Consider the following 22,121-nt stretch of genomic DNA (forward strand, 5'->3'; position numbering starts at 1 on the left):
GACAGGGAATTCTGGGGAAAAAAGAGAGTTCTGTTGTGAGATTGAGAGTGAACGGTAGCTTTGAGGTAGATCTGTTCTCTGGAAGCAAAGGGCCAGTTCAGAGTGGGTTGTGCTTCTCTGAATTAAGTGCCGGGAAGGGCAGAGTTAAAAAATGGAATTCGTACCAGAGTTCCGGGAGTTAAACATAACATAGTAACATTGATAAGTCACACTGGTGGCTTGGTTATTATTTTTTTAATCTGAGGAGAATCCCACTCAGATATGAAGCAGTGAAGTTTCTGAAAGAAGGGGAGTTATACAGAGAGTACTGGAGCACTCTCAAGGAGAGCGCCCATTTGCAAGCCTTTCTGCAGATCCTATGTCATTTCTCCATTGGTGCTGGGTGGTGTGTGCATATAGGAACACTACCACTATGCCTAGAGGAAAAAGAGTTTAGATTTATACCCCACCTTTCTCTCCTGTAAGGAGACTCAAGGTGGCCTACAAGCTCCTTTCCCTTCCTCTCCCCACAACAGACACCTGGTCGGGCATGTGAGGCTGAAAGAGTTCTCAGAAAACTGTGACTAGCCCAAGGTCACCCAGCAGGAATGTAGGAGTGTGGAAATGTAACCCCCATGCCCAGAATGGGTTGAACCAGTAAGGGGGTGGAGACTCAGAGCAGCAGAAAAGCTGCAGAGCTCTTTGGAGAAGACAAGGCTACCAGACTCGGACCTTGGTTCTATAAGCCCTTGACACCTTGTTAAGGTAAACTGCAATATTATTGGGAACTACTGGGAAGGTAGTTGTTTGTTTTTGCTATGTTGTAAATGTTGGAGTTTATAGTTTCAGGGTTTCTTTTTGTGGTTGTAATGGGTGAGAGTTCTCCTGGAAACCTTCATCATGTTGCATCCTGTTCATCAAGCCCTTGGAGTCTTCAGGAGCCAACCCACTTGCAAAGAAGAATTGGACTTGGCAGTATCAGTAGACTGTAACTAGAAGGACTTGAAATGCAACCTGAACAGGACCTTGAATTGTAATGTTAAATGCTGATGTTTAATGTTATTTGTGAAGAGAAGTAAACTGTTTTGTTTAAATTTGGTTCTTTGCAACTCCTTCCAAGTACTGCCCCACAGAACCCACAAGCTGAGGTTACAGAAACACATTTGGTTCACCAGATAAGCCTCTGCCACTCAGGTGGAGGAGTGGGAAATCATACCCGGTTCTCCAGATTAGAATCCACCTGCTCTTAACCACTACACCAGGCTGGTCTACTTGAGAAACCACCATTATATACTTCCTGCAGGTTCTTTCCTGGCAGCCTGTGGTTTGGGGACTTTATAGCTGCAGCCCCCCCAGAAACCTGGGGTCCTGGAAGCCACCCCACTTCAGAGTTTGCTGACGCTGTCCCTGCCATGCTGTCCACTGCTAACAAGTCCGTAGTTGAAGAACCATCTTATTTGCTGGGGTCAGTAACTAGAGCATAACTCAGCCATGGAGTTCCATGACAACAGTCACACTCCTTTTTTAGCAAAATTTGGCCTCCGTATAAACAGATGAACATAAATGTCCTCCTCGCGAAGGGTGGGCGCAAATGGATCCCTGCCTCGGGTGCTCGCGAGGGCCAAAAAGAGACGTCTTCAAAGATTAATTCCTCGCATCTCCTTTTAAAACAAGATTAAATTAGCTCGTGTTAGCTGCTGTTACCAGATGCGCTCGTACATTATGCATGATCCTCGGCCGCTCGCAGCACGGACGCGCCACTCCGGGTGTTCCATTAGTGATTTTCAATGCTGGGCTAAGCTTTAAGTCACGCAGACAAGGCGCTGTATTGGGTTTACTTTGTGGATGTGTTTTCCTGGCAATTTCACAACCTACCTGATCACAGCTATCGATCGACTGTGTTTGAAATGGATAAAAGAATTAACCTGTGCAAGGGTTGCACAGTGGGACATGAGCAGTATCCTATTTGTTTAGGAAAATCGATAGTACTCTAATGTCCTGGCGAAAAAATAATAATAATACCAGTCCGTGTGGATCGGCTGTTCCCATCCTACCATTCCGACATCCAGAGGGGTCTTATTTCACAGGCCCTGAATAACTGGGAGTGCAAGGCAACTTTTAAAAACAAGGTGAGTTTCTTTTAAAAGGAAGGACAACTTAGCAGGTCCTTGCAATAAAATGTTTATCTGGAATGTACAGTTCGAGAGAGCTTATTAAGGCAGAGAAGGAAGCACATATAGGCAAATAGTGTAAGATCCCCAAAGGGCAAATTTATCAAGTATATTTTTTTAAGAGAAGAAGAAGAAGAGTTTGGATTTATACCTTACCTTTCTGTCCTGTAAGGAGACTTAAGGTGGCTTACAAGTGCCCTTCCCTTCCTCTCCCCACAACAGACACCGTGTGAGGTAGGTGGGGCTGAGAGAGTTCACAGAAAACTGTGACTAGCCCAAGGTCACCAAGCAGGTATGTAGGAGGGTGGAAACACATCTGGCTCACCAGATAAGCCTCTGTGACTCAGATGAAGGAATGGGGAATCATACCCGGTTCTCCAGATTAGAATCAACCTGCTCTTAACTACTAAATCCACACTGGCTTAATCTCACACTTCCTGCAGGGGAGGGGCCATGGCTCAGTGGTAAAGAATCTGCTTGGTATGCAGAAGGTCCCAGGTTCAATCCCTGGCATTTCCACATGAAAGGACCAAGCAGCAGGTGATGTGGAAGACCTCAACCTGAGACCCCGGAGAGCTAAGATCCGTCTGAGTAGACACTATTGATTTTGATAGACCCAGTGGTAGATTCATGAGTTCGTGTGGAGGGGCTTATAGTGGCATTGCTTGGCTTTACTTTCCTTCACTTTTCCTTCATTACAACCCTAAGGTCTAGAGTCCAGAGAGTGGGTGTTTGGCCCAAGGTCTCCCCATGACCCTCACGGTACTGTGGAGGTTTAAACTCCCAGATCCTACCCTGACCCTCCAACCCACTACTCTATCTCTGCTGCGCACAAACCAATGACTCATTCTCAAACTGTAAGGACCAAATAAAGTCAATTTCTTTTCCCTCGGAATCCAGGAGACCATGTTCCAAATTTACAAGGTAGCTTTTAACCAGACCTTATCAGGTCTAAAGGGAAATCCATGTTCCTTTTAGGGTTGTCAGCCCCAATCATAGACTTGTTGCCCAAATACCAGAGTGTCCAGAGTCACTGGTGATATGTTGATGTCACTTCTGGTGCACCCAGGGCAAGCACAATTTCTCACCCTACTCCTGGGTAGATCACACAGGTGGTGCATTCAGTGGACCGCCCCCTTCCTCACAACTGCACCCTGCCCCTGAACTCCATTTGACCTACTCAAGTGGTGGTTGGGACTCCAGCCCCCTCGTATCCCTCCTCCATTACGCCACTGGCTGGCAACTCTTTGTTGTATAACATAAAGGAGCAGTATGACTCACAACAACACCTTTCCTTTTCTAATGTTTATATGTGCTTTCTCTCTGCCCCATATGCAGGCGCTCTCTCCAGCAGGCTGTTTTTCATCATGCCCCCCTTGACAAATGAGCACCTACACATATTGGACACAATCCAGAGGCTGTTAGGCACTCTGGAATCCCAATGGACTCTCATTAACCCTGATTCACCCCACCTAGTTCATCACTGACAAGAATTTCTAACCCAGACCTTTCTGACAGAACTGAAAAACCAGGAAACAAAATGTCATCTATTTACTCTCCTTCCTATCATCACAGGTCTGTTTCAACCTGTAACCCCACCTCTCCTGATCTTCTTCCCTGCTTTTTAACCCTTCTATGCATTTGTTAGATCCATCCTTCTTCCAATTTATCATTTCCCCCCTCACAAGTTCTCTCCACCTTTCAACACTTTGCTGTCAGTTGTTCAGTTCTCACAAAATTGGAGCTGCAAACATCCACGTTACGGTGGTGTCGTTCCATTTCTTCCCCAGGAAATCCAACGCAACCTTGGGAGATATTCCTCTTGAGTAGAGAGCAGGGAAAATACCTGTTTGTCAACAGGATGTATAAGAAGTTAATAAGAAATGGTAAAATGCAGAAACATCAGCCATGATAGCACTGGCTTCCTTCAAAACAAGCTATTCAAAATGCATCTTTGATGGAACCAAAGAATGGATTTTCATCCAGAATGCTCTGCTCCTCAGTAGAATTTGACACTTCTTCACACAACGTGTGATTGGTGTTTGGAATATGCTGCCACGGGAGGTGGTGATGGCCACTAACCTGGATAGCTTTAAAAAGGGCTTGGACAGATTTATGGAGGAGAAGTCGATCTATGGCCACCAATCTTGATCCTCCTTGATCTCAGATTGCAAATGCCTTAGCAGACCAAGTGCTCGGGAGCAGCAGCAGCAGAAGGCCATTGCTTTCACATCCTGCATGTGGCAGGCTCCTGCAAAAGAAGGCATCCTGGTGGAGGGCCACTTTCGCGTAGTAGCAGGTGCTGGACTAAGATGGCAGACTCTGAGTCTGATCCCAGCAAGGCTGAAAGTTTCTTATGTTCTTAGAATTCTGCAAATCCATGACACTTCAATTGCATTTACTTTACACATATCTTTCACTTGTCAATAACACCAAACCCTGGAATTCACAGTGTAATTTTAGTATTATTGTACCCAGAATGCTATGAGTGAAATTAGATTCGCCAAAGGAGTCCTGTCAGCTTTCCACAGGAACTGAGGTCTCATGAGCAACCTGGGTGGCAGGGTCAGTGGGACAAGAAACTTGGCTCCACGGCTTGTTGTCTCACTGCCACAAGCCATCTGAGCTCAGGGAAGTCCAAGCCAAACCCCAGCATGGCAGGAATGTTACTCCAGAACAACAGCGAGGAGAGAAAATGCTCACTCCTCCAAGGTATTCCAAAGGGGTCCTTTTGCAGAGCTGGTATGCCCCCCTTCTGATGTTCAGAGAAAGCAAATATTTGGTCCGTGAAAGACCACCTTCTCAGCATGAACAGGACTGCATAGCAGCTACCCAGATCATGGACCTCTGTAGCTCTCTGCTGCAAAGAAAAGCCGGGTGGGAGCTGAAGAGAAGAGGCCCCAAATATTGCATAGCAAATTACTGTTTGCTAGGGGCACTGTTACCACTTGACACAATCATTGGTCAGCAAATTGGTCGCATTATCGGTTAGTAAATTTGAGAGGGCAGAATTATTTATTGGCAAATTAGAGATGGCAGAATTATTGGTTGGTGAGGAGAGGACGGCAGCGATTGGTTAGCAAATTAGAGATGCCTGTTTTTGTGCGTGGATAAATCAAGGTTGGTCAGATGTTATTGGAGGCCAAATTAGAGATGGGCACATTATTTATGATTGCAGCAAAGAATGCTGAAGATTGCTGCCTAAATTCTCAACGACACATTGGACAGTGTGAAAGGGGGGGGGGGTCCTCCCTTAGTTTATATCTGTAAGTACGCTGTAGATGTATCCTTTATTATTTCAGTGACAAAGCATATACAGTTTTTTAACTTACATTCCTAGAAACCGTGGGTTCATGTGCACACTCAGCAAACACTAGAGATGGCATGAAATTTGCATCGAATGTGTTCAGCTGTCAACAGCCAGCGTGGTGTAGTGGTTAAGAGCAGTAGACTCAAATCTGGAGAACCGGGTTTGATTCCCCACTCCTCCACATCAGCGGCAGATTCTTATCTGGCAAACTAGATTTGTTTCCCCACTCCTACACATGATGCCTGCTGGGTGACCTTGGGTTAGTCACAGTTATCTGAGAACTCTCTTAGCCCCACCTACCTCACACGGTGTCTCTTGTAGGGAGAGGAAGGGAAAGGAGCTTGTAAGCCACCTCGAGTCTCCTTTCAGGAGAGAAAGGTGGGGTATGAATCCCAACTTCTCCTTCTTCTTCTCATTCAATTTAGGCTCATCTCAAACACCGTAGGACAGCAAATATGCCAGCCTCCAGGTGGGATTTGGGGATACCCTAGGATTACTGCTCATCTCCAGACTACAGGGATCAGTTCGCCTGAAGAAAATGGATGCTGTGTACCACACTGAGGTCTGTGTCCTCCCCAGGCTCCATCCCCAAATCTGAAGAAGAAGAAGAAGAAGAAGAAGAAGAAGAAGAAGAAGAAGAAGAAGAAGAAGAAGAAGAAGAAGAAGAAGAAGAAGAAGAAGAAGAAGAAGAAGAAGAAGAAAAGAAGAAGAAGGAGGAGGAGGAGGAGGAGGAGTTTGGATTTATATCCCCCCTTTCTCTCCTGCAGGAGACTCAAAGGGGCTTACAATCTCCTTGCCCTTCCCCCCTCACAACAAACACCCTGTGAGGTAGGTGGGGCTGAGAGAGCTCCAAGAAGCTGTGACTAGCCCAAGGTCACCCAGCTGGCGTGTGTGGGAGTGTACAGGCTAATCTGATTTCCCCAGATAAACCTCCACAGCTCAGGCGGCAGAGCGGGGAATCAAACCCGGTTCCTCCAGATTAGATACACGAGCTCTTAACCTCCTACGCCACTGCTGCTCTGCAGAGTTTTCCCATTTGGGTCTGGCAACCCTAAATTCACCTGATTTGGGCTGTTGCAGGAGTCGACCAGGTTTACTGGAAATGTGGCCCTTACCCTACTTTCCTCGCCTCCCCTGATGAGAAGAGTTCTACCGGAATCAAACGAATCTTTCATTTGGTCAAGAAGGCCAATAGGAGCTGTACCAACCTTCCCTTCTGGGAGGGAGAGCACTGTAGTCTGAGCGGGAGGACCAAAAACGCTCTCTTATGCTTCACAGCCAACTGAATCTCAAGTAAGAATTGAACCTGGGACCTGCTGCATGCAAAACATATACTCTGCCACTGAGCTATGGCCGTTCCTTGAAGTTCTCCTCTCTGGTATACCCAGATTTGTCCAACATATTGTCACAGCCAGAATCAACTGGCTTTTGTGGTTTTTCCGGGCCGTGTGGCCATGGTCTAGTAGTTTTTGCTCCTAACGTTTCACTCGCATCTATGGCTGGAATCTTCAGAGGTCTGTCACAGCAAGCACCTTCCTTATGAGGAGAGGCTGCAGCGTTTGGGACTCTTTAATTTGGAGAGGAGACATCTGAGGGGGGATATGATTGAAGTCTATAAAATTATGCAAGGGATAGAAAATGTTGACAGAGAGAAATTTTTCTCTCTTTCTCACAATACTAGAACCAGAGGGCATACACTGAAAATGCTGGGGGGAAGAATTAGGACTAATAAAAGGAAACACTTCTTCACGTAACATGTGATTGGTGTTTGGAATATGCTGCCACAGGAGGTGGTGATGGCCACTAATCTGGATAGCTTTAAAAGGGGCTTGGATAGATTTATGGCTACCAATCTTGAGTCAATTTATGGCTACCAATCTTGATCCTCCTTGATCTGTGATTGCAAATGCCTTAACAGCCCAGGTGCTCGAGAGCAACAGCTGCAGAAGGCCATTGCTCTCACATCCTGCACGTGAGCTCCCAAAGGCACCTGGTGGGCCACTGTGAGTAGCAGAGAGCTGGACTAGATGGACTCTGATCTGATCCAGCTGGCTTGTTCTTATGTTCTTATTTCTGTGGTACGGAAAACCCACAAAGCCCTGGAAAACCCCAACAACCGCCAGATTTGTCTGTGTTTCCTCCAATGGTTCGCCTTCTGTCAATGTATTGTCCTCCCTGCTCCACTGTGAATGAGTTCCAATTTGTCCATTTCCAAACCAAGGGCCCTGGATGGCACATTGCAGTCAAGTTTTATGTGGTGTCGCGCTGGCGTAGCTACTGGCACTCCCTGTTTTCGGCACTTGGTATTCCCGCATAACAAATCATAAGTTGGAACTGAAAGTCAAGGAAGAATGGTCTGGCTCTTGCTAAGCATTATTTATTCAATGTGTCGTTTGTTGAGTATATGAGGAAGGGGTAGCGATGAAACACAGACAGTAAGAGCAAAGCAACACAAAAACTTGTTGGATTTCTGACTTGGGAAAAAGTTATCTTACTGATGATAAGGAGCCTTATTCATACGTGCCTGAACAACACATCAGTGCCTTTGGATTGTTCAAACATGGTAAGTTCAACAGTAGTCTAAAGGAGAAGAAGAAAGTAGACTACAGGCCCCTTTCCCTTCCTCTCCCCACAACAGACAGCTTGTGAGGTGAGGGCTGACAGAGTTCTCGGATAACTGTGACTAGCCCAAGGTCACCCAGCAGGAATATAGGAGTGGGAAAACACATCTGGTTCACCAGATAAGCCTCTGCCACTTAGGTAGAGGAGTGGGGAATCAAACTCGGTTCTCCAGATTAGAATCCACCTGTTCTTAACCACTACACCACGCTGGCTCCCATGGTGGACTCAATGGAATCTTGGACCTGGAAGCTCATGGTGGTTTTCATCTCTTTGGTTCAGGTAACCAGGACCTCTTGGGTTGAAGTTACATTTCCTATGTGTTGCAGTAATTTCTCAACCTTGTTGAAGTGTCAATAATCCTATGAATGAGATCTGTATGTATGTGCACATGTGCAAAATATACATATTACACAAAGCAATATCATTCATGTTTCTTGAGTCAGTCCTCTTCCTTCAAGGCAAATATTCCTTGTTTTATTTCTTACTCCTTATTTTTGTAAAGTTCCTCTCTGGGCCTTAAACCCGTCAAAGATGGTTTATCATTTCCAAACAAAGGGATCATTTTGGGCAGAATGCGCAGATGCCGAAAGGTAAGGGAACTGTTGTTTCAGCGGTCCATGTAAAAAGTAAATTTCCATGTTTAAAATCTGAAAACTCCACTAATGTTTTGAAATCTTTTCTCCCTAGACCAAGTCTGTGATTTTATCCAAAACATTATGAAGTGTCCCTTTGGAAAAGTAACAGGGATTAATGGAGCTGAGTGAACTGCTATTGAAGAATACAGCAGCTATCCAAATATTCATGGGTTTTATTAGAGATCTTTTAAACATAATTTTACATGGCATAAGAAGGTAAAATGGTTTGACTACCAAGTATAGTGGTGAAAAGGGGAAGAACGTCAACATATGAAGGATCCAAAAGTATTTTTAATGGACTTCTAGGTCCTTCTTATGATTCAATGGAATTCTGGAGTTCTCTGGGAATTACCACTGAACTCCAGTGGCGAAGCCACCAGGGGACGGGGTGCGCCCAATGCACCGGGCGCACCGATTCTGGTCATGTGGGGGGCGTAAAAATCCCCCACCCACCCCCCGCAGCCCCCCAAGCTTCCCCTTCATGGTGCCCCCCGCCCCCCTTCCACGGCGCTCCCCCCACTGCACACCCCTCACTTACTTTTAGGAATGGAACATCCCAGAGAAGAAGCCTGACTGCGTTGCCTGGGCCTGGTGGGAACTACATTTTCCAGGGGCTCCTGGGAAATGTAGTTCCCACCAGGCCCAGGCAACACAGGCAGGCTTCTTCGGCCTGCTTCTTTCCTAAAAGTAAGTGGAATAAAGTGCCGCGGGGGGGGCTGCTGTGGGGGGGGGCGCCGCGGGGGGTGGAGGTGCCGTGGGGGGGGGGAACCAGAGTGTGCACCGGGCGCACTCTGGCCTAGCTACGCCTCTGCTGATCTCCCAGACTACAGTCACCAGTTCCCCTGGGAAAAATAACAGCATTAGAGGAAGTGGTATTAGGAAGATACTGAACTGTCTTTTTTCTTAATTCAGAAATATTTGTTTCCTTCGGAGAACCTGCATGTGTAGCGCTTAGAGTATTGAACTAGAATATGGGGAACTGAGGTTTGAATGCTGTACAAAGTTGCTGGGTGACCTTTGGCTAGACACTCTCTCTCTCAGCTTGACCTACCTTAGAGGCATATAGGACTAAATAGAGGAAGTAAAAATAACAGTTTCAATCACTTTGGGCTCCCAAAGGGTAAACTGCTGGGCAGTGGTGGGATTCAGCCGGTTCGCACCACTTTGGCAGAACCGGTTGTTAAAATAGTGCTGGTAAACAACCAGTTATTAAATTATTTGAATCCCAACACTGCCGCTGGGTATATATCTAGAAATTTCAAATATTGAATTGGCTGCTTATTGGCAATATCAGAACTAAAGAAACAATATCAAGTTATTATTCAAACTCACAGTTGAAAAGGTTCTGACGCCAAGCCTTAACAATACAGAAGCAGAATATAAAATATCCAGTACTCCTCTCAGAACTGCCAGAAAAAACAGTGTGTGTGACATTTGTGTAACTTCCATATTTTTACACATTTCTTTTTTAAAAAACACCAATAAATATTGGATCCTTGGGGAGCACACCCCAAACCTCCAGGGTTTGCCACAGTCTGTACATCTGGGTGTAAAGGGCACGACCGTTCCCGCAAGGATCACATAACTTTTCATTCAGCTAGCAAATCCAAGACTCCTTTTTCTCGTGCTTGCCACGGATGCTTGGCCTCCTTTTTAAAAAGTAAAACAAAAATTTGTGAACAGGAGATTTCTTTTGCCCAGCCACTGCCTTTGGCCAAAGAAGAGAGAATTCTTCCCAGCATTCTTCTTCAAATATTTTTCATCTCTACTGTGGAGGGCCTTTATTGTTTCCAAAGAATAAAAGGCTTTCCCTTTCCATCTCATTTAGCAAAAATTTTATTTGGAAAGCATGTGGAGCCTTCTTCGCCACTCATCCATCACCACCACCCAAGCAACGGTGCGGTCCCTGGCCTCGAAACTGGGGGCAACAATCGACGGAGGAAAAGAATGACGGCACAAAGGAGCCCAACAGAAGACGGTGATAATTGGAAGAAGCAACGCCAAGAATTCGCCTGTGAAAAAGTCAGGACATTTGTGGAAGCCGTGAACGGTTGGGAGTCAACCGAAGTGGTTAAACTTGAGTGCCTCCTTCAAATAGGGTCGGAAATTTTTAAACAGGACTCTGTTCAGAGGAAATTCACACAACCATTTCTCCTAGGTTGAAAGGTCAACGGAAGGTGACTCCTTCTATACACATTAACACACCAGATTAGTCTTATGAATACTTCAACATATGCCCAGACAGTAACGAAAGAAGCTTAACTAAGTTTCCCAATATTTCTTTCAGAATATACTTGTGGAAATATATACCAGGCATTAAAGAGTGCTGATTTTTTACTCCCATTTTGGCTCAAGAAGAAGAAGAGTTTGGATTTATACCCCACCTTTCTCCCCTGAAAGGAGACTCAAGGTGGTTTACAAGCTCCTTTCCCTTCCTCTCCTCACACCTTGTGAGGTTGGTGAGGCTGAGAGAGTTCCAAAGAACTGTGACTAGCCCAAGGTCACGCAGAAGGAATGTAGTAGTGCAGAAACACATCTGGTTGACCAAATAAGCCTCTGCCACTCAGGTGGAGGAGTGGGGAATCAAACCCGGTTCTCCACATTGGCTCTCAAGACTATGGTTACCAACTTCCAGACAGAGGCGGAGTTCTCCTGAAATTACAAATTGATCAGGTCCCCGGGAGAAAATGGCAGCTTCGAAGGGTGAGTCTTATGATATCACCTCTTTGCTGAGCTTTCTCCCCTCCCCAAGTTCCTTAGGCTCCGCCTCCAAATCCCCAGGAATTTCCCAACCCAGAATTGGCTCCCCTATTCAAGTCTTAGAGCCATGGTGGCGAACCTTTGGCACTCCAGATGTTATGGACTACAATTCCTATCAGCCCCTGCCAGCATGGCCAATTGGAACTGGATTAGATGACTCATTAACCGTCTCATTCTTCCAAGGCCATAGACTAACTTTGGTAAGCTCTGTTTCAGCACTTATACTTCAGAACTGGAGCCATTTGGGAAGGTGGCATGGCATAGCCCAATCTCGTCAGATCTCAGAAGCTAAGCAGGGCCAGTACTTGGAAGACCACCAAGGAAAACTCTGCAGAGATAGGCACTGGCAAACCACCTCTGCTTCTCACTTGCTTTAAAAGCCCCTTGCTGGGGTTACTATAAGTCAGCTGTGGGCTTTCACAAATGCCAAATAATGCACTTTCAATCCACTTTCAATGCATTTCGCTGCTGGATTTTACTGTGTGAAATGGCAAAATCCACAGGCAAGCGATTGCTAAAATGCATTGCAAGTGGATTGAAAATGCATTATTCGGCGTGTGTGAAAGCTCTCTGTGACCCGACATTCACTTGAGCCATTACTTTACATAAGAACATAAGAACAAGCCAGCTGAATCAGACTAGACTCCATCTAGTCCAGCTCTCTGCTACACGCAGTGGCCCACCAGGTGCCTTTGGGAGCTCACATGCAGGATGTGAAAGCAATGGCCTTCTTAGATCACTGGTATATTTACCTAGGGGCGTACTGCCCAGGGGGACATATGGGATCAAATGTCCCCAGGCTGTGGCCATTTAGTCACGCGGGGATGGAAAATCACCCCCACCCCCTCCTCCTCCTCCCCAGGTCTATACACTGACTTCATGACTTGGTGCAAAAAAAAGTTGTTTAGTCATGGTGGGGAAGGGCAGCTGCCCAAGGGGGGGGGGGGGGCAGAAAACTCAGATTTTGCACCAGGCTACATTTTCCATAGATATGCTTCTGTATTTACCCCACCACTGTCTGGTCTGATAGCCATTCTCCAAAATCTAATGCAGGCAGGTATCTTGGTAGGATGTGATCAGTGGTGGGATCCAAAAATTTTAGTAACAGGTTCCCATGGTGGTGGGATTCAAACTGTGGCATAGCACCAATGGGGCTGGGCGGGGCATGACGGGGGCATGGCTGGGCATTCCGGGGGCAGGGCATTCCTGGGCAGGGCTGTGGCAAGGACGCAGCCGCTGCGCCGGTCCTTGGGCGGGAAACGAATGCACGCAGGCGCAGGCTGCCACGCACCCCGGTGCACCTCCTGCTAGACTGCTTCAAGTTCTGCAAGCTACTGCTGAGAGGAGGGGCGTAACTAAGGCAAAAATCATGTGGCAAAATCACCAATTAGTAACCCCCTCTCGGCACACACAAATCATTAGTAACCTACTCTCGGGAACCTGTGAGAACCTGTTGGATCCCACCTCTGGATGTGATGGTCTCATTCTTTGGCAAGCAGAGATGGATTCTTGCTTCTCGGCAGATAGGTCCATGGCTGCTTCCCTTCTCCTAAGACTTCAAACATTTTGACTGCACTGAAAAAGATTCCGCTATATTTTTGTTGAGCAATTCATGGACATCGCCTTTCTTTCTTGTGGCGAAAACAAGAAACGTGATGTGCGTACGGGAGAAGAAAACGACCCCTAAGACTCCGCACCCCAGGTGGGTTTCCCTGTGCTGATAGTTCTAATTACCATTACATGATAAATTATCTAGCAATACGGGAGGAAGGTTCTCTCATACAGTAGTCGCTGGGAATTTTCAATGGCAGTCAACGGAACAATTATATACTACAATATCTACTCTCTTCTACATTCAGCCCGTTGACAAAAGAGCACCTATTATTAGCCAGGCAATAATCAAATGCTTAAAATAGACTTATAAAAGGAAAGATTGGGTGTGGGGGGGGATAATGTACACTATCACTTCATAAGCATCTCACTCTTTCAAGGGAGAAAAGAGTCCACGTTCTGGTTTCATGATTACATTCGTAACCTCCAGATTGCGTTGCCCGTATTATTCTCGCCCAGATTTCTGCCAATAATCCCCCTTCTTTAAGAATACCTCTGTAAGTCATCCTTGCTAGGCCCAGTTGGCTCATTGGCTTTCCAGAGAGGGATTTTGGGGAGCAACCCAAGCCACATTTAGAAGGGAGATGCCAACAGTACTCCATTATGCAAGCATTTACTTGGAAAGCTCCTTCATATGAGGAGTTTATGGTCCAATCCAAGGTTGCCAACTCGGGGTCGAAAAATTCCTGGAGAATTAGGGGTGGAGCCAGGGGAGGGTAGAATTTTGGGAGCAGAAGACACTTGGCGGTATATAATGCCATATAGACCCTTCTCAGAAGCTGTCATTTTCTCCAGGCTCCCACCAGGAGGTTGGCAACCCTGGACTTCTTACATTCATGAAGTAGCATTTATCTATTGGCCTCACAAAATATATCTACACTGTTCTGAAAGTGTTGGTTCTACCTATCCCAAAGAACGACGCAAAGGAAAAAGAGCCAAAGGGAGAAAGAGCAGAGATGACTTTAAGACCTTCGGGGGCTCTTCTGAGGCATTCCCCCCCCCTCCACTAACATCTCTTCAGGCCTCTCTTCCGCACAGCCTTTAAGCATCTGAGTCAAGAGCTATAAATAAATCAGCCGAATACATAATTTAGCAATCAGTGTAAAAACAAAGGCCCTGTCAAAGAAACCACTTGACTAATGAATATTCTTTATTAACAATGAGGGCAAAACCAAGTGGCATTAAAGATGTACTGCTCATATAATAGCCACATATGTTCTGCTCCCAGGGAGCGCTCGCCTTGCAAAGATGCTCCAGAAATCCTTACCTGAAAATGGAAAGTAATATCTATGTTACATACTGGGCTGTGCTTTATAGAAATTCAGAACAACCCCCCCCCCCCCTTTAATTGAGATTCGTTGTTTGACTTTTTGGTTTTTCAGATGAAAAGTTCTTAAATACTATTGTGACATCCCTTGAACTACAAGGAATTGGAGCTATAAATGTTTCAATAAACACATATAAATAAATAAATAACTGTTTCAATATGTTTCAATAAACACATATAAATAAATAAATAACTGGAACACCAACAGAGTATTGTTTTCTTCAAGACCTGGTTTATCACTAGTTTAACAAGACACAAGATGGATCGTTGGTCTGTTCCGGGGTCTGTAAGATAGAGCTACTTCGCCAAGCCTATATTTTGTAGGTTTGGGGATAGGGTTGGGACATCCAGAAGTCCCATTCGGATGTAATTGTGCACCATATTTGCAGGTTTTAGAGCAAATCGTATTTTATTATATATATTATTGTCCATTTTATATTTTATAATGTATATTTTATGATGTAAACTGTTCTGAACCCTCTACAGTGGGGAGAGCAGAATATGCATATGTTTGATGCTCAAAATAGGTGCTTTGCATGATGTCAGAAATCATGGATTGCCTCCAGACCCGAAGGAACATCACCCCCACCAGATCAACTCAGAAAAAGTGGAGCTTTCCTCACACAAAGGCCCAAAGTGTGGCACCAACAATAAAGAATCACAGATTTGAGTTTCACAAAGGGAGACCTGAAGTTGAAATGGAGATTCTCTGGGTTAGGATGATAAATTTGGGGTCAGCCCTACATTGATATTTGGTGATGTGGTCCAACTTATTTTGCACAGGTAAATATATCTTCATGAGTACTACACACATTGGCTATGTCATGTTTGAATTCTCTGAATTTCCTATACCACTCATCAAGAACATCTTCTCTTTGGGCGCTGTTCTAAAGTAGTCAGTTCTTCACTGACATTACAAACAGGACACCTTGTCTGGGTGCATTAATAATCTTTCTTACGTTGCATCTACTTAATCAGCCCCCTGGCATTGAATATGCATTGCAGAAGTTTTCTCCACCTATACATTTATCAGTCTCAGTCCTCGGCTTTAATTGCTTCACTTCCCGCCCCCCATTTGATTAATTGGCATTGCTGTAGCATTGATAGACCCCAAGTTCTATTTAAAATCATTGAGGAAGGAAACTTCTGCATTCCCTCTGTGTGCTCTCTCTTAATTTATCGGCAAAAAACCAGACAGCGCTTTAATATTGTGGTTTCTAAACAAAAGTCGCCCAGAGATATATGACCAAACATAGTCTTAGGAGATGTTTATCACTTCATCACCAGGTTGCATAGTCTACAGCTATGAAGGACCTCTCCCAAATTAAATAATTCTAAGTTGAAAAACTGGAAGTTGTTTGGGAGGGACGGTGGCGCAGCAGAAGAATCTCTGCATGCAGGAGGTACTAGTTCAGTCCCTAATATCTCCAGTTAAAAAGGACCAGGCGACAGGGGACATTAAAGGCCCCTACTCCTCCACATGAAGTTTGCTGGGTCACCTTGGGCTAGTCACAGTTCTCTCAGCCCCACCTACCTCACAGAGTGTCTGTTGAGGGGAGGGGAAGGGAAGGAGTTTGTTGAGAGAAGTCAGGTATAAATCCAAACTCTTCTTCTTCTCTTCTTGTCAGGCTGACAGAGGGCCTTTCCCCACTTACCTTAAGCCCCGTGCTACTTGAGGAGAGTAGCACGGGGTCCCCCGGCACTCCCCACGAGAGGGGCGGTGACAGCGCAGCCGCCCCGACTCTGCCGCTGTCGCACCCCCTCAGCCAGCATTATAGCATCCCTAGCACTCTTACCAAAGGGCACAGATGACCCGATGCAGAGCGCCGAGTCATTAGGGATAATTCTCCAGTGCGCGCCTGGGATGCCACTTACATAGCTCATAGGAGGGATAGGGGAGAGTGGGGAAATGCCCAGAGTTTAGCTTCTGAAGGAGGAACCAAGTTTTATCACTTATTTAACCCACTCTTCCTCCAATGTGTTCAAGACCAATGGATTGGATCCATTGGTAGATTTCCACTAATGGACCCACAAGATTTTCAGGGTATAAGCTTTTGAGGGCCAATACTTCCTTCATTGGATACAGGTAGGAATGGAGATCCCTGAGCCCTTATATCCCAGCCACAAGGTACGAGAGGTGTAGCAGGATGAAAAGGTACCATGCAAAATGCACAGAGTGGTAAGCTGCAGTACAGCACTCCAAACTCTGCTCACAATCTTGAGTTCAATCCCAGTGGAAGTTGGTTTCAGGGAGCCGGCTCAAGGTTGACTCAGCCTTCTGTACTTCCAAGCTCAATGAAATGAGTACCCGGCTTGTTGGGGGTAAAAATGTAGATGACTGGAGAAGGCAACGGCAAACCACGCCAGAAACATAGGCCCACTCTGCACTGCCCAATAAAGCTGGGATGGGGTCGGTATAAACACTGCAAACAACTCTAAACCACCCCTAACCCACGCCAGCGACCTCAGAGTGGGTTATACAGTGAACGGCCATGGCTGTCAGCTGCTGTAAACAGATGAATCGCTTATGGAGGGATTCTTGCACAACCCCCTCCCCAGCTCCCATTCACAGAGCCACCGGGGGGGAAGGGGTGCATCGCAAACAAGTAGGGACGAGGCGGGAGTGGGAAGGGGGACCTCGGACGTGCCTCCATGCGAAGAGTACCCCGGTGTAAGCCCGCCTCCCCAACCTGTGCAGAACGGGCCATAGTCTGCCTAGTAAATGTTATAACGTGCCGTAATCCCATGGGTGAGTAATGACCTTGGCCCTTCCACACATACAGAATAATGCACTTTCAATCCACTTTCAATCCACTTTGCAGCTGGATTTACTGTGCGGAATAGCAAAATCCACTTGCAAACAATTGTGAAAGTGGATTGAAAGTGCATAATTTTGCATGTGCGGAAGGGGCCCTTGTGCTTACGCAGGCGACTATCGTTACCTTTAAAAATGCCATCACCTTGATTAGAGCAGGAGCAGAAAACTAACATCTAAGAAAACTAAGAATTCTATGTTTGGTTTTAGCCAGTAGTTAAGAAAGAGTGATGGAGCGAACCTCTGGAACAGTAAGGGATTAGGAAGGGAGAAATTCTGCCCATTCCTAGATGCCACATTAACTAACTAAGACCCTTTTCGCACATGCAGAATAATGCACTTTCAATCCACTTTCAATGTACTTTGCAGCTGGATTTTACTGTGCAAAATAGCAAAATCCACTTGCAACCGATTGTGAAAGTGGATTAAAAGTGCATTATTCTGCATGTGAGGAAGGGGCCTAACAAAACACTAAGTTGTGGTCTTTAGAGGCAACCTTTGGGGAACGTCACTCCAGCCCTAGCTCAAAGACTTAATAAACAGCGCTGAAGGATTCAGAGGGAGACCAAAGATGCAGTAGGCCCTTTTTCCTCTGTGCTGTTGCCAGCAGCATGTAGAGAGAACGGAACCAGTTCTGCCAGTTTAAAAGGGGCCAGGTAGTGACACAGGGCAGATCCAAACGCGAGAGAAGCAACGAGATTGAAATTCAACGCGGGAAAGGTATCCGCCTCGTTGGCCTAGTTTCCCGATGTGTGACTCGCTTGTGCATCTTCCGGGAGACCGGATTAGCCCCGATGATTTTATCGCTGCACAAAGGGTTGCGTAACACCGTGTTCCCCCTTTGCCACTGACTTTCCGTTGCTTTGCCCTGTGTTTCTGACATTTCCAAGGCCGAGCATAAGCGAAGCCTTGTTGCGGCTTTGCCACTTTATTTAGCGGCGTCACAATGCCTTCGAAGATCTCGAAATCGTCCCCCTCACAAAGGTTTATTTGTCGGAAATGGAAAAATATGGTTAATTGTGGGGTCACGGCTTTTTTCAATCCACATCAAAGGAGGAAAGGGGAGGGGAGGGGGAAGTTGCCAAAGTTCAGGAAGGGTATAGCCAAAGAATGGGCTCAATTGATAATGTTCCAATCTGTGTCAAAATAGATTTTTTAAAAATTGAAGAGAGAAGAAGAAGAAGATTTATACCCCAACTTTCTCTCTTGGAAGGAGACTCAAGGCGGCTTACAAGCTCCTTTCCCTTCCTCTTCCCACTAATCCAAGGTCACCCAGCAGGAATGTAGGGGTGCGGAAACACATCTGGTTCACCAGATAAGCCTCTGCCACTCAAGTGGAGGAATGGGGAAACAGACCTGGTTCTCCAGATTAACCACTGCACCATCCTGGCTCTCTGAAGGAAACCTTTTAAAGTTAAGTGTTTAGAGATAACCCATCCTCAGAAGAGTGATAGGATATAGGGGATAGTATATACCCCACCTTTCTTTCCTGTAAGGAGACTCAAGGTGGTTTACAAACTCCTTTCCCTTCCTCTTCCCACAACAGACACCTTGTGAAGTAGGTGGGGCTGAGAGAGTTTGGAGAGAACTGTGACTAATCCAAGGTCACCCAGCAGGAATGTAGGAGTGCGGAAACACATCTGGTTCACCAGATAAGCCTCTGCCACTCAAGTGGAGGAGTGGGGAATCAAACCTGGTTCTCCAGATTAACCACTACACCACGCTAGCTCTCTGAAGGAAACCTTTTAAAGTTAAGTGTTTAGAGATAACATCTTTCTAACCTGCCCCTCAAAAACCCTGATGGTAGCTGTGTCAGACCATTAGGAAAGAAAGAAGTGGGGTAGTGTGTAGGGATGAGCCCCGCAAACCCAGCAGAGCCTCAGAAAGAGCGCAGGAATGCCTGTGCCATCTGTGCCCTTCTGGGTGCACACGCTCACCTGTCCCCCAAGCCCCCGTGAGTCACAGGTCATGAACTACCTGACTCACGGTCACCAGATGTCCCAGACAAAGGGACAAAGGGGCGCCTGCCCCCAGGTATGGATTAGACCCAGACAGGAACGTTTCCTCCCGCACGTAGGCAACCCCATGAGTCACATACTGTACAGTATTCTCCCGCTCTCCCGCCTCCCGATCCGCCCCTATTGAAACCCTAATAAAAGGTGCCAGGGACCAGACCACGGTAGAGTTGCCAGATCCACGGATCACGCTTCCTGCCGCTGGCTCTCTCCACCGGATGATATCGCTGCGTCTCGCCTCTTCCTTGCGACCCTCATGGGCCGACTTCAGTAGTGTATATATTTTTGATATCACAGTGCTGTGTAGCTTTGCCAATCATCAGCTGGGGTCTGGAGATTCCCCAAAATTACATCTGACCTCCAGACTGCAGAGGTCAGCTTTTTTCTGGAGGAACTGGCTGCTTTGGGGGGTGGGCTCTAAGGCCTCATACCTGGCTAAGAACCGACCTCTCTCCAAATTCTGTCCTGCCCAAGCTCTACCCCCAAATCGGCAGGAATTTCCCAACACGGAGGTGGCATTCATAAAGCCCAGAGCCAATAGAAAGTCCTACCCAACCTGTAACTGTACTTCACCCAATTTCTCCCTGGCATCCAATAACCAACTCCTTTCTCTCTTTTTAGGACTCCGTTTCAAATCAATTCCGTTTTGATCGAAAGACGAATTCAAGGAGGGAAGGGGCAGGAATGGAGACACTACAACATTTCAGAATTTCGCTGAGCAGATACTCAGAGGCAGACAATGGCTCCCCAGGCCTTCTTACCCCCTCGCCAAAGTTACAAAAGGGCACACTGTGATATAACAGAAGACTATAAAGAGAATTCAAAAATATCATCTTCTTTTGAAAGAGGAGAAAAGTGAATTTTGGGAAAAAAGACATTCTACTTCTCATAACAATGAGACAATGAGACATTCTACTTCTCATAACTGTCTGTTCATGCATTATGCCCTCCTGGGGGCTCTTCTCTTTCCTAAACCCATCCTCCCAAAGCTATGCCCCCAATTCTTCAGGCATTTCCTACTCTAGTTGGCAGCCCAACCTAATTTTTTTTCTCCATTTTTACCCCCATCACTCAGGGTAACCACTCAACACCCAGCTTCCACCCACCCCCAGTCACCATGTTCTTTTCCGCCTTCCCAGCTGACAGTACGATGCCATATTTAACCCATAGTACAAAGTGGCATTTTATCATGTATCCCCTAATGCTATTTTATTGAACTGTGTAAACATGGAAATCTTTGTCCCAATCAAATTGCTGTCAGACTCTTTGAAAAATCCAGGTGGAAAGAGGAAGGAGAGGCAGAAGGGGAGGAGGGAGGGAGGGAGGGAACAGAGCAGGAGGGAGGAGGAAAATGGGGAGGAGGAGAGGGAGGAGTAGAGGAAGGAAGGAAAGAAGGAAGGAAGAAGGAAGGAAGGAAGGAAGGAAGGAAGGAAGGAAGGAAGGAAGAAAGAAAGAAGGAAGAAAGAAAGAAAGAAAAGAAAAGAAAAAAAAAGAAAAAGAAAGAAGAAAAGAAAGAAAGAAAGAAAGAAATGAAGGAAAGAAAGAAAGAAGGGAGGGAGGGAGGGAGGGAGGACATAAGGAAGGAAGGAAGGAAGGAAGGAAGAAAGAAATGAAGGAAAGAAAGAAAGAAAGAAAGAAAGAAAGAAAGAAAGAAAGAAAGAAAGAAAGAAAGAAAGAAAGAAAGAAAGAAAGAAAGAAAGAAAGAAAGAAGGAAGGAAGGAAGGAAGGAAGGAAGGAGGGGAGGGAGGGAGGGAGGGAGGGAAGGAAGGAGGGGAGGGAGGGAAGAAGGAAGGAAGGAAGTAGGCTAGGGAGGGAGGGCAGGAGGGAGGAGGGAAGGGAGGAAGGAAGTAGGGGAGGGAGGGAGGGAAAAGAGAAAGGAAGAGAAGTAGGAGAGCTTCCAAGGGGAGGGGGGGAGGGGCAGGAGAGGGAGGGAGAGGAGAGTAGAGGGAGAGAGGAGAAGAAAAAAGAAAAAAAAAAAAAAAAAAAAAAAAAAAAAAAAAAAAAAAAAAAAAAAGAAAGAAAAAAAGAAAGAAAGAAAGAAAGAAAGAAAGAAAGAAAGAAAGAAAGAAAGAAAGAAAGAAAGAAAGAAAGAAAGAAAGAAAGCTGTATCAGCAGCACTGCAAAGCATTAGTATGACTATACCTTGGTGGAACAGTGATGTTTCAACAATCTATACATATTGATTTAGGCTGATAATAAACAATTTGATTAGCCTCTATCTATAAGGCTGTCATTTCAATCACTGTCACTCGCCCAATAGAGTGGAAGGCAATGAGCAGAGACATATGCCGAGAGTTCTCAAAATAAGAAACTCGCCCCTGATTAGGGACCCGGGTTCAGTGAATTGGACAAGACAGCTCAGCTGCCAAGTTATTAACTCCCTCAGAAAATACTCGGCCTTCTCCCCCTGGGCCAGCCTGAATATTCTGATCTGGATCGATAAGCAATCTCCGGTGTGTACAAAATGCCAGCCAGAATCATTTGTCTCCGAGTAGCTTCCTTACAAAAGGATAAAACACCTGCAGTATGAGGCCCTTCCCCGCGCTCCCTTGCTCCATCGCCAGCCTTTTCTTTAGTCTGTCTCCCCCCCTCCCTTTTAACTAATGACCCATAGAGAAGCAAGAAAGAACCGAATCTATTCCATCATCCCAGAAAGGTCCTGTAGGTTTGTTTTAATGATTATAATGGGCTACCTTTCAATCTTCCAGAAATTATATCCATCATGGCTTCCCCCCCCCCCCCCAATGGCATGTTTAGGTAAGTAATGTGAATTTCAATCTAATGGCAAATGCGCAGATGTCAAGGCAAGAGGGCCCTTGGCAAGCGAATGCTTCAGAACACATGTGCAGTTTGTTCTTGGTAGCCCGGGCATAGTT

This window comes from Sphaerodactylus townsendi, linkage group LG14 (genome assembly GCF_021028975.2).
Source record: "Sphaerodactylus townsendi isolate TG3544 linkage group LG14, MPM_Stown_v2.3, whole genome shotgun sequence".
Lineage (NCBI taxonomy): Eukaryota > Metazoa > Chordata > Lepidosauria > Squamata > Sphaerodactylidae > Sphaerodactylus > Sphaerodactylus townsendi.